The sequence below is a fragment of the Priapulus caudatus genome, unplaced genomic scaffold (genome assembly GCF_000485595.1).
Source record: "Priapulus caudatus unplaced genomic scaffold, Priapulus_caudatus-5.0.1 Scaffold221, whole genome shotgun sequence".
NCBI classification, from domain to species: domain Eukaryota; kingdom Metazoa; phylum Priapulida; class Priapulimorpha; order Priapulimorphida; family Priapulidae; genus Priapulus; species Priapulus caudatus.
In genome coordinates this window covers 467190-477610 of record NW_014577282.1, presented here as the reverse complement: position 1 = coordinate 477610, position 10421 = coordinate 467190, and the positions used below count along the sequence as shown (strand labels likewise).

The 10421-nt window shown below is 43.9% G+C and overlaps 1 protein-coding gene across 1 annotated transcript in view; it reads right to left on the bottom strand.

The window, feature by feature from the left end:
- LOC106807547 (oocyte zinc finger protein XlCOF6-like) overlaps positions 1–1013 on the bottom strand; it is a gene marked incomplete at its 3' end in the record, with an annotated part of 6381 nt that extends 5368 nt beyond the window's left edge. The window contains exon 1 of the mRNA XM_014809912.1: positions 889–1013. The remainder of the gene's footprint in view (positions 1–888) is intronic.
- Positions 1014–10421: the final 9408 nt, after the last annotated feature.

Here is a 10421-nt window from a genome sequence, read left to right as displayed (position 1 = left end):
AAAATAGCTCCCGTAAACAAAATTACTAGAGCTCTTTTTTTCATACACAATCAAAAAGGAGCTCTCGTAATAAAAAAAGTATTTTTTAGGCTGCTATACACCGACTATCACGAGCCTAGGTCGAGCCATTTATATTTGTGCCGCAATTCTGCATTTCCTCCCTATACCCTAAGTTAAGGAAGGAATGTTCCCCCTTCTTTTACACCTCTTGACCTTTGACCTTTGACCCCCAGCTTCGACATCCCAACTCGTTATCGGATTACCCCCCCCCCAACAAACGTCCCAAATATCGTCACCGTACGTCGAGCGGTTAAGATTTGTCCCCAACTGTTGACGGACGGACGCACGAACGGACGATCATGCGATTCTACAAGCTGCATATGACTACGTCAGATGAGCTAAAAACAGTTCTAGCGATTGTGAAGGGCGGCTATCGCACGGCATCCTCACTTTATATTATCAAAGGTCGCCGACAGTCAGCACAGCGTGGCTGTGTATACGTGCCTGGGGCGGCATATTGATTGATGTACGGGGGGGGGGAGTCGCGTGGGGCATGTTCATTATAGGGAGTGGGCACCTGACCTGCCTCTTCAAAAATAACACGGAACATCCAGTATTCATAAATAGTAGTCAGCTAAACCGGCTGTCTTTAATGTGTGACAACTTGACCAAATGGTGGAAAAACTACAACATAAAAATAGAGAATACTGTCACAGATGGGGTGGACATGCTTCAGATACTTGCACATAAAACTAACTTCAGTTGCAGATCTATATCATATGTACTGGAAAGAAATATTGCAAAACAGTAGTGTACTGGCTACATAAATAAGCAGTGTCTTTATGAGACAGCTTCAGTCCACAATTGACTTATCTGATGTATACTTACATTGTGGTAAACCAAGCTTTAAATAGAGAATCAGCCGACCAAGCTAAACCACGAAAAATGGCCAATAGCAAAGACACAAGAGCCTCACGTAGTTTAAGGTGTTGAACAACAGTAGAGGGCGTCCATAGGCGGCAAGCCTGAATAAGCATCAAACAGAAATTAATTAAAAATACTCACACTGTTACTGCGCTTACACAACATACACTTTATTTATGTTAAATAACTACAGATTCATGCTCTATGCTCCGCTCGAAACTTTTGCCAGATCCCGTTTCATACACAAAAATGGCCGAATTGACGCCACTTGACAAAATGTCACAGCTACACGACAAGACCAATTTTACTTCTAATGCTTTTTAGACGTCCACGAGGCATCTATCAATTATTGCACTCTAGTGCTGAATTTCTGCGAAAAAAAATTCTAAAAAAGGCATTTTCTAGGCACATGCACGCGCGCAGTCACACACGTAAGCACGCCCCCAGGCACACTGGCACACACAGGCACGCACGTGTAGCCCTGGTATTCTGCTGTTACTCTAACTCGTCGGTCGGTGATCGTAGACAATGATGGTCGAAGAGGTTGTGTATGTTATATACGATTTAGACGTCTTTATTGTAATACATATGTGCTTCAGCTTACATGCGTGGGTCGGGTAGCCAGTGCCCCACCCGACTCCTCTCGAACCTTCTTTCCTCTTCCTTATATATCTATCACCTTCTGCCATACGGCACCGCTCGTTATAACCAATGAGCAGCTCGCGTGCCGTGAAACATGTTCGGACATGTGACTTTGAGTCACCAGCAGCTGTTGCCATTCCTGTCCCACGTTGCATCATCTCTGCTATGACGCAGTAACAATTCTCGTCTCCACATTTCACCCCGCCATGTTCAAGTCGATTAACCCGGTAATTTAATCGGCTTGTCAGTCTCCTGACTGATTACAACTATATACATTTATAAACCAAACACCATGTACGTAAATATTATCGAATAGTGACAATGCTGTATCATAGCGTGCTATCCGAATCGAGCATTAGGGCTTCGTTAAGCGCGAGCACACCGTGATCAGCGGTGATTGGCACTTAAACGTCACAATTGTGAGAATATTCAGATGCTGCGGCATTCGTCGATCTGCTGATCTCACCGGCTTCTACCACGTTGATGTGTGGTTTGTCCATCCCACTGGGTCCAACGGCTGGTACATGGAGCGTTGAGAGCTGCAGGCGATGATGTCGCTCTGACGTTATAAGATACTCTTTGCACGACTCATGGAACCAACTTTCCTATGCTAATCATTAATTGTTATTATCGGTGTAGTGCCTTCTGCACTCAGCATGTCAACTATATAGCTATCTCCACACGAAATATGAGTCCTTAACTATAAGAACTTTTCTATACCTATGTGTAGACTAAACTCAACGGATCCTTTACGTTACAACGTATATACCGCTTTATACTATTAAACACATAGTACGAGAATATACACTCGCGGTCAAACATACATACAATTTCCATTAAACTCGTACTTCTCTCTACGCGTGTGCCGAACGCACCTATTCGCGTGCATCGCGACTACTGAGTTTACATCATTGGATACTCAATAAACCGTAACACGTGCAATTCTCTATAGGTGTGTGAAACAATTATATGTCGGCATTGAATCGTTCGAAAATTTGTTTCGTATTGTTAGCCTTGAAATATCATAATATGCACTTTGGGTATAACGTTGATACAATAGGCGGTGAGGCTGACTTTGTATGAGGATGGATGGGTGGATAACGTAATTTAGAATAACTTTCTGTGTATTTTGGGTAGTCCTTTCGACTCCCACAGTCCTGCAATTAAAACACACATCATCTCTCCCGTCGCTACCCGTTCCGGTACAAGACGGCGCGAGATCGGCGGCTAAAATCTGCTCTTCCAGTTTGTGAGGCTGGGAATAGCAGGTCCCCGATGTACATCCCTCCCTCGTCGTGGGGAATACCCAGCGATTAGGGGGCGCATCTTCCGCCGTTGCTTCGATCGTCCACGACCGCTACGATCGTCAACTTAATACTCGCCGCATGCGCTCTCCCCGGCGCATTCCGCTGCTCTGCTATTTCACTGTTACACGGCTCTGCCTGCTTCGTTCAAACACAGTCCCACGGAAACAACCTTCCTCTTGACCTAGCTTGTACCGTGTAAAGTTAAGCCGCAGATTCTCCTCTCTCAGGTGAATCTCTAAGTTCTGCTAATGGGAGTAAGTCTTCAAGTTCCCAATTCTCACTACTAACGCTGTCCGTTTCATCATCCGCTCCGTGAACCGTTTTAGCGTGTCTAGGGAGTATATCCCGCGTTCTCGCAGTGTCTTGCGCACCTAAACTATCTTCCCGCGTCTTCCAAGCATCAGACGGGTAAGCCGGTCGCAGACTATCAGCGTGTGCCCTATATGTACGGGTTTGTCCTTGACGCTTAATGCGAAACACTAATGGAGACACCTGCTCCACAATCGTAAAATATGGACGCCAAGCCGAATGAAATTTGGCGGTCTGATTCGGTCCTAGTACTGGGCTGTGCCAATACACTGAATCACCCACGGCCAACTTCTGATCTTTAGCTCTTTTATCATAAAGTAGCTTATTTCGTGCTCTCGCAGCACGTGTGTTGTGCTGGATTTGTGACCATGCACTATGTAACCTCTCTGTTGCCTGTGCAACTGGATCATCTGCATACTGGACTCTCCGTGGTTTGAGAATCACATCGAGTGGCATATTCGCTTCTCTGCCATGCATTAAAAAGTAAGGTGTGAACTGGGAAGTGTCATGTACTGCTGTACGGTATGCAAACAGAACTCCACCCAGCTGTTTGTCCCATTCTGCATGCGCCTGGCCTAGATAACATGCCAAAAGAGAATTTAACGTTCTGTGGAAGCGTTCAACAACCCCATTAGATGCTGGGTGAAAGGGGGCTGTCGTTACGTGTTTAATTCCCATTGCTTGTGTAAGCTTTTTCATTAATGCATTACAAAATTCCGTGCCATTATCTGTCAAAAACATCTCGGGGCACCCATGCCTTGGAATGAACTTGTTGACAAAGACGTCTGCCACCACAGCGGCTGTCTTATTCGGAATCCCATAGGCTTCCGGCCAAGACGAATAAAAATCTATAAATGTAATGCAGTAACGATTAGCATTCTGCGTAATGGGCAACGGTCCCATTAAGTCTATGGCGACTACCTGGTTCGGACAGTTTGGCTGTGTCGCGTGTGCTAGCGGTGCACGTACGCGTTGAAATTTTCGCGACGAACAAGTCACACACGACTTGACATATTCGTAAACATCTGTAAACATTTTCGACCAATGGTATCGTTGTTGTATCCTACTCAACGTTTTAGAAAATCCTAAATGTCCGGAGTAAACATGGTCGTGAAAAAGTGCCATAAGTTTAGAAACAAGCTCGTGTGGAACGTCTAACTGAGAATTGTAATTTGTCTTGTCCGCCTCTATGTAAAATAATAATCCATCATCTAGGTAATAATTACTAACAAACCGTGCATCGCGTAACGAACAATTATCTCTAAGCAATGCTTCCTTAACATTGGAGATGAATTTGTCACCTGCTTGCATTGTTCTAAATGTATCTAACGTGAGATCGTCACACTCTTTGTGTGCTGCCTTCGCTGTTTGCTGTGCACTAGCGTTCTCCTGAATGTGTGCGACAATGGTAGGTGGTTGTGAATCACCAATTTCTGGATCTGCAGATACAGGATCAAACGCAGTTATACACTTGTATTGTGATGCTCGGGTATGCGTTACGGTGTCCCGTATTAAAACACAACGCGATGCATTCAGAACAGAAGAAGGGCAATCATGTATGTAAGTAAGCAATCACTGAAGCTGAATGCCGTTGGCCAATAGTAGAACGTGAGTGTTCGCATTAGTTTATGGAGTTCAAAAGCTTAAAACATTTATATACACGGTCAAAGGTCGAAGTGCATTCTGACCATCGCCCACTCCGTTATCTTCTAGAGGCAAGTCATTACGCAACGCCGAAGTTACAGCGTTGGGCGTGTTTACTTTCAGCAATTCGATCTAACTTTACAATAACAGGCCTGGGAAAAGCAATAAACAGGGCAGACGCCTTATCGCGCATTACTTATACACACCGCACGCGCGAGAGAAAACTCATGCTGTTGATGCTTCCACGCAAACACGAACATGTGGAGAGCAAATTAACAGCAAGCAATTACAGATTTTTTATTTTTTTATTTTTTATTTTTTTATGTTATATAACACCTATATAGGTAGTTATATATATATAGGTTTGTTGAAGCTGTGTTGAGCTTGAGCTTGAAAAGTTTAAAGCGCATTTCCGATCTTTCGAGATCTGCCAAGTGTCTCCTCTCTGGTTGTCCCTCTGGCAACGCTGTCAAATCAATACTTCAGCGCCTCGACTCTGCAGCTGCTTCCCATTTCCGTATACAACGCTTGCTTGCAACGGCTATTGAGCGGATGAAATCATCATCGTGACGTAGTCCATTTAATTCTTGCTTCTTGCATATCCAGGTCGTACTTATGCGAATTTGTTTGTCTTCAATATATGTGCGTTCTCTCGCCGCCATCATATCACGGTTCGTCTGCATGTCATACAATGCCCGTATGCTAGCAATCTTTGCTGCTCGCTTGCTCGATAGCCATTGACATAGCCAAGTCTGAGTTCTGGCTTATATATGCGTTATACGCATCATCATATCACTTCACGTAATGCCCGCAGCAGAATAAGTCTCTGCAGGGTGTGCTACGCATATCAATGTTCATGTCTTCTGTCTTCCTCTTCTTTTTCTTCATCTTCTCCTTCCTCCTGCGTTGTGTTTACTCAATGTTCGACGCGTGCATCATTAACACGGTAGATTCGTCTTCTCCTCCTGCGTTGTTTTGCAAAGAAATACTCACGTTCTTGGTTCAACGGCCGCCAAATGTCCACCCTGGTATTCTGCTTGTTACTCTAACTCGCTCGGTCGGTGATGCGTAGACAATGATGGTCGCAGAGGTGTGTGTATGTGTATATAAGATTTAGACGTCTTTATTGGATACATATGTGCTGCAGCTACATGCGTGGGTCGGGTAGCCAGTGGCCCCACCGACTCCTTCCAGGCGTTCTCCCCAGGATGAAATTCAAACAGGGAGAGGGAGGAAAGGGGGGGGAACTACGTGGTGGCTGTTTTTTTACCGGCTACCACTAATAATGCCGTAAAATCGCCACACACCTTATACGGTATTTGGGGTTCTTGTATATATAAGATATAGCCGAGTCGGTGTACAGTAAGTGTTAGGTGTCGGGCGACAGGTTGACTGGTGTATTGTCTGCAGTGCGATTGCGTGGCGTACGTAAAAATACATGCCCGTGTGTTCTGGTCGAATAGTGCCTCTTGACGATCGATTCCCGCGCTGGCAAACTTTTATTGTGGTGGAATTTAATCGGGGCGGAGATAGTTTAAACGGGGCGCAACGATTGAAACAGGGGGGAGTTTTCCCAAACGGGGCGCGCGCGCCCCGTTTGCGCAACGTAGGGAGAACCCTGCTCTCGAACCTTCTTTCTTCTTCCTTATATATCTATCACCTTCTGCCATATGGCACCGCTCGTTACAACCAATGAGCAGCTCGCGTGCCGTATTGATTCCCTATGATTCCCCTGGCCGGGTGAAACATGTTCGGACAGGTGACTTTGAGTCATCAGCAGCTGTTGCCATTCCTGTACCGCGTTGCATCATCTCTGCTATGACGCAGTAACAATTCTCGTATCCACAAATGTATCTCTGGGTGTATTCTTGGTATTGAGGCACAAGTGAATAACTGTGGGTGCTAATGAACGGGTACCCACATGTCTTCAATTTCAGACACAGGTGTATTCGTTTGACCAATATACGTAAATACGCGTAGTGCCGTCTGCTTTCCATGTTTAGTCTGTGGCTGTGGTTAGTCCGCGATCCTCTCATTGTAACGTAGGAATGAGCGTTGATGTCGAAATGATGTAGAAACAGATCCAAATCCAGAACTTGTGTGGTAAACTGTATAACTTTTAATATCTTACACACCTCACATCTTCTTACACACAGACAAAGACCCGCGCACACGCGCGGTCGCGCGTGCGCGTCCTCTCGCGACCAGCCCCCAATCTCCCCCTCTTCTCTCTATTACCCCCCAAAACTCCTACCACCATACTGCCCGCACATGTACCCGTTCTCAGAGACTACGTCCTACCCCAATTTCACACTGACTCTCGAAACTGCCTAACCTAACCACGTCCTGCCATTCTCCCTAATACATCAATGTAGCCGCCCATCTGGTTGAGCGACGCTGTCTAGCTGGACTATGGCTAAAACAACTACCCGTCTAGCTCCACTGACTAATTCATGTAACGCATATAAAATAGACGTTTACACCATAGCGTTGGCCCCCAACACAGCCTACTTCATTATCACGAGCGTCCGTGATTTGTACGTGGATTCCACATTCATTACAATCAGAGCTACTGTTACGTATACAGTTACGGTACTGTACTATCGCTAGCATTGCGTACGGCCGAGCCAAAATGCATGCGTGCGTGCGTTTTTGCATGCGTGCGAAAATGTCCGGTGGACTATAAATCTGTATCACACCCGTTTCGAAGTATGCGGTTTCGAAACTGTAAACAAGTCAGTCAACTGATTTCGTGGACTGCGGATTTCAATTTGACATTTCTTAGTAACCAGCAGTGATATTGGACAAACTAATACGCGTTTGGCTATAAGGTAATGTACTTATTAACTACACAAGGTGCCAGTTACTCTAGCATTCGTTAAAATTGCATAATCAATGGACCTATTATCTTACTATAATTTGGCGAATGTTGTATGTATGTATGTATGTTAATGAAAGGCTCCGTCAGTTTGGATCCAAATACGCAACATTCACCGAAGAGATCGATGAGTCACACGGACGGGTTCTAAACTATACTCGGTTGAAAACGCGTTGTTCGGTCTTAAAAAAGACAAAAAAAAACTAAAAAGGTAAAGATTTGCCTGAAAATAGGGGCGCTGTTTTGTTTTCGTTTTGTTCTGTGTTACTGTGTATGTTTGTTCTGTGTGTGTGTGTCTGAGATTTTTGTAAGTTCAATAATGTAAGTAGAACGAACCATGTAATAATCAAGTAAATATTCAGCACTTGTAGCTTTTCGGCATAGTTTCCCATATGAGATGTACAAGTTGAATTTCATCAGGGCAGAATTTTTTTTGGAAGTCTGCAATGGCTGTACTGTACAGTGTACGGGTGTCGTTGACAGCGAGCGCTGTCACAAAGCGGTCCGATCACAAGCACGTAATATTACGTTGTCCGCACAGAGTGCAAAACATGCATAGAATAGCCGATCACAACCACGCAATATTACCTGGTCCGCACACAGTGGAAACATGCGAAGCACGTAATATTACGGTGCTACGCAGCCAGTGGTTAATCAGTCGCCGACCTACCAGCCCATTCAGATCTATCTATATCTAACTTTGAAGTCCGTATCATCAACCAGTAGTCCTACATAGCATACAATAACACACATTTTTGTGTGGTGCGCGCGTCGTGCGTGTGTCTGTATTTCACTGTGTGCTTGCCAACAAATGGTTAATGTGTCACCGTGTAAGCATGATGTACATGTATTTGTATGACATCTCAACCATAAAAAACAAACATGTGCAACAACTAAACCTCCATCTAACACTATTACACAAATCACACTATACTGTACTGGTAACACATGCATCACAGTCACTAAGCCCCGCGCGTAGCGCGGGTTTCACCGCTAGTGCTTTAAAGATTCTATCATTCTAGCACTTGTAACTTTGCGGATGTGCGGCAGCATTGATCTATGCATGGGGTATCGTGACTGGGAGAGAACAACGAAAGTAAAACCTTGCCAGAAGCTCCCGGCATTCATAGAGATTCCAGTACAAGTTTTTTTAACATACTCAAAGTAACTAAAAACTCTCTCTGGTTCTGAACTTGCTCAGTCGATGAAAAAGAATGTTGAAAATGAAAAGAAATGAAGTAAAAAAGAAACTTGAAAATAACCATACCATCATTACCATGATTATAATTCTTGATTTCCTGTCTTTGTCATGTACCTGACTATGTGTAGCTGTGTAGGTGCATGTCTGTCTGTGTGAATGAATTGAATAAGATGTGATTGGTTTCTTAGTTCAAAGTGAAATGAGATAAAAAAAAATGTGATCGAATGTAATTTGTCGACGATTTCCTAACACTGATAGTCTGATACTGGTGCCGAGTGCGCGCTGAATGCTGATGAATGATATTAGAGTCAGTGCATCAAAATTATGGAAATTTTAACAAAATCATGCTATGAAAAAGTAGCTCTGGCCAAGCCTAAAATAGCTCCCGTAAAAAAAATTACGAGACTCAGAGCTCTTTTTTCCATACAAAATCAAAAAAGAGCTCTCGTAAAAAAAAAGTAATTTTAGGCTGCTCATAACCCCATAAATATTAGTGTTTAAAGGCCAAGGGACTATATCAAAGACAGGGCCGTGAGAGAGACAAAGTTGATCAAATAGACAGATCAATACAGCAGATCGCATTAGTATCATAGGGTCGAAACCTAGAATGGCCTCTTCTTGCAAACAAAGGACATATCTCTTGGTAGATATGAATAGGCAAGACACTGATGAAAATCCCTGTCAATTTTAATGTCTCTATCCCCACATTTGGGGAAATGAGGCACCGGGTTCCAAACAAGGATTGTGTCAATGCAGCTTACCAGAGCTACTCTAAGATGTGTTCTCATGTAGTAAGTACTACATCTTATATCCATATAGGTCACTGACATTGTTTGATGCCTTTACTGAGTTAGCAATCCCCAAAGCTCTCGTACAGAACAGATTTACAGTTCTCAGTGCAGCGTTTCCAGTGTTAGTGATACTTCATTGCTTGCCTGGAATTTGTTATGCAATTATTGTCATAGACTTGATTATTTTTTGATGATCAATCTCGCCGCAGTGTTATCGGTCCTGAAGTAAACATGTGCTAAAATGGCCAATGAATAGTATGAGTTACAGTGAATTAAGGCATATATAGGAACCATTAGTCAGAGTGCTAGTATTGGTACTAGTGCTGTAGTGGGAGTACCGTGTTAGAATTAAACAGAAAACTTTATTCTATGTTGGACATTTGTCTGAGCCTGTCCTTTGCCAGTTACTTGTTTATTAAATATAACCTGGCATGATTAGGTTTACACCTGTGCACTGCATCCTGGTATCCTGGCAAGCCTATTTGGTTTTGTGGAGCAACAATGTCATTGATTTAATAAGTAGGCATCCACTATGTAGCAATTTTCTTGTGGCCATACCTAATGCGAGGATGAAGTTACGTGAACAAGAGACGTGGAGTCTCAGCGATTCTCGTGTCGTATTCTCTCTGGTTGTATTTGCTCCAGGTTTGCCCGCCTGTATTCGCATCTGCTGTTCGGTTAACACTCGCTTTGTCTTCAACATGCGCTGGTGTCTGTTCTAACAG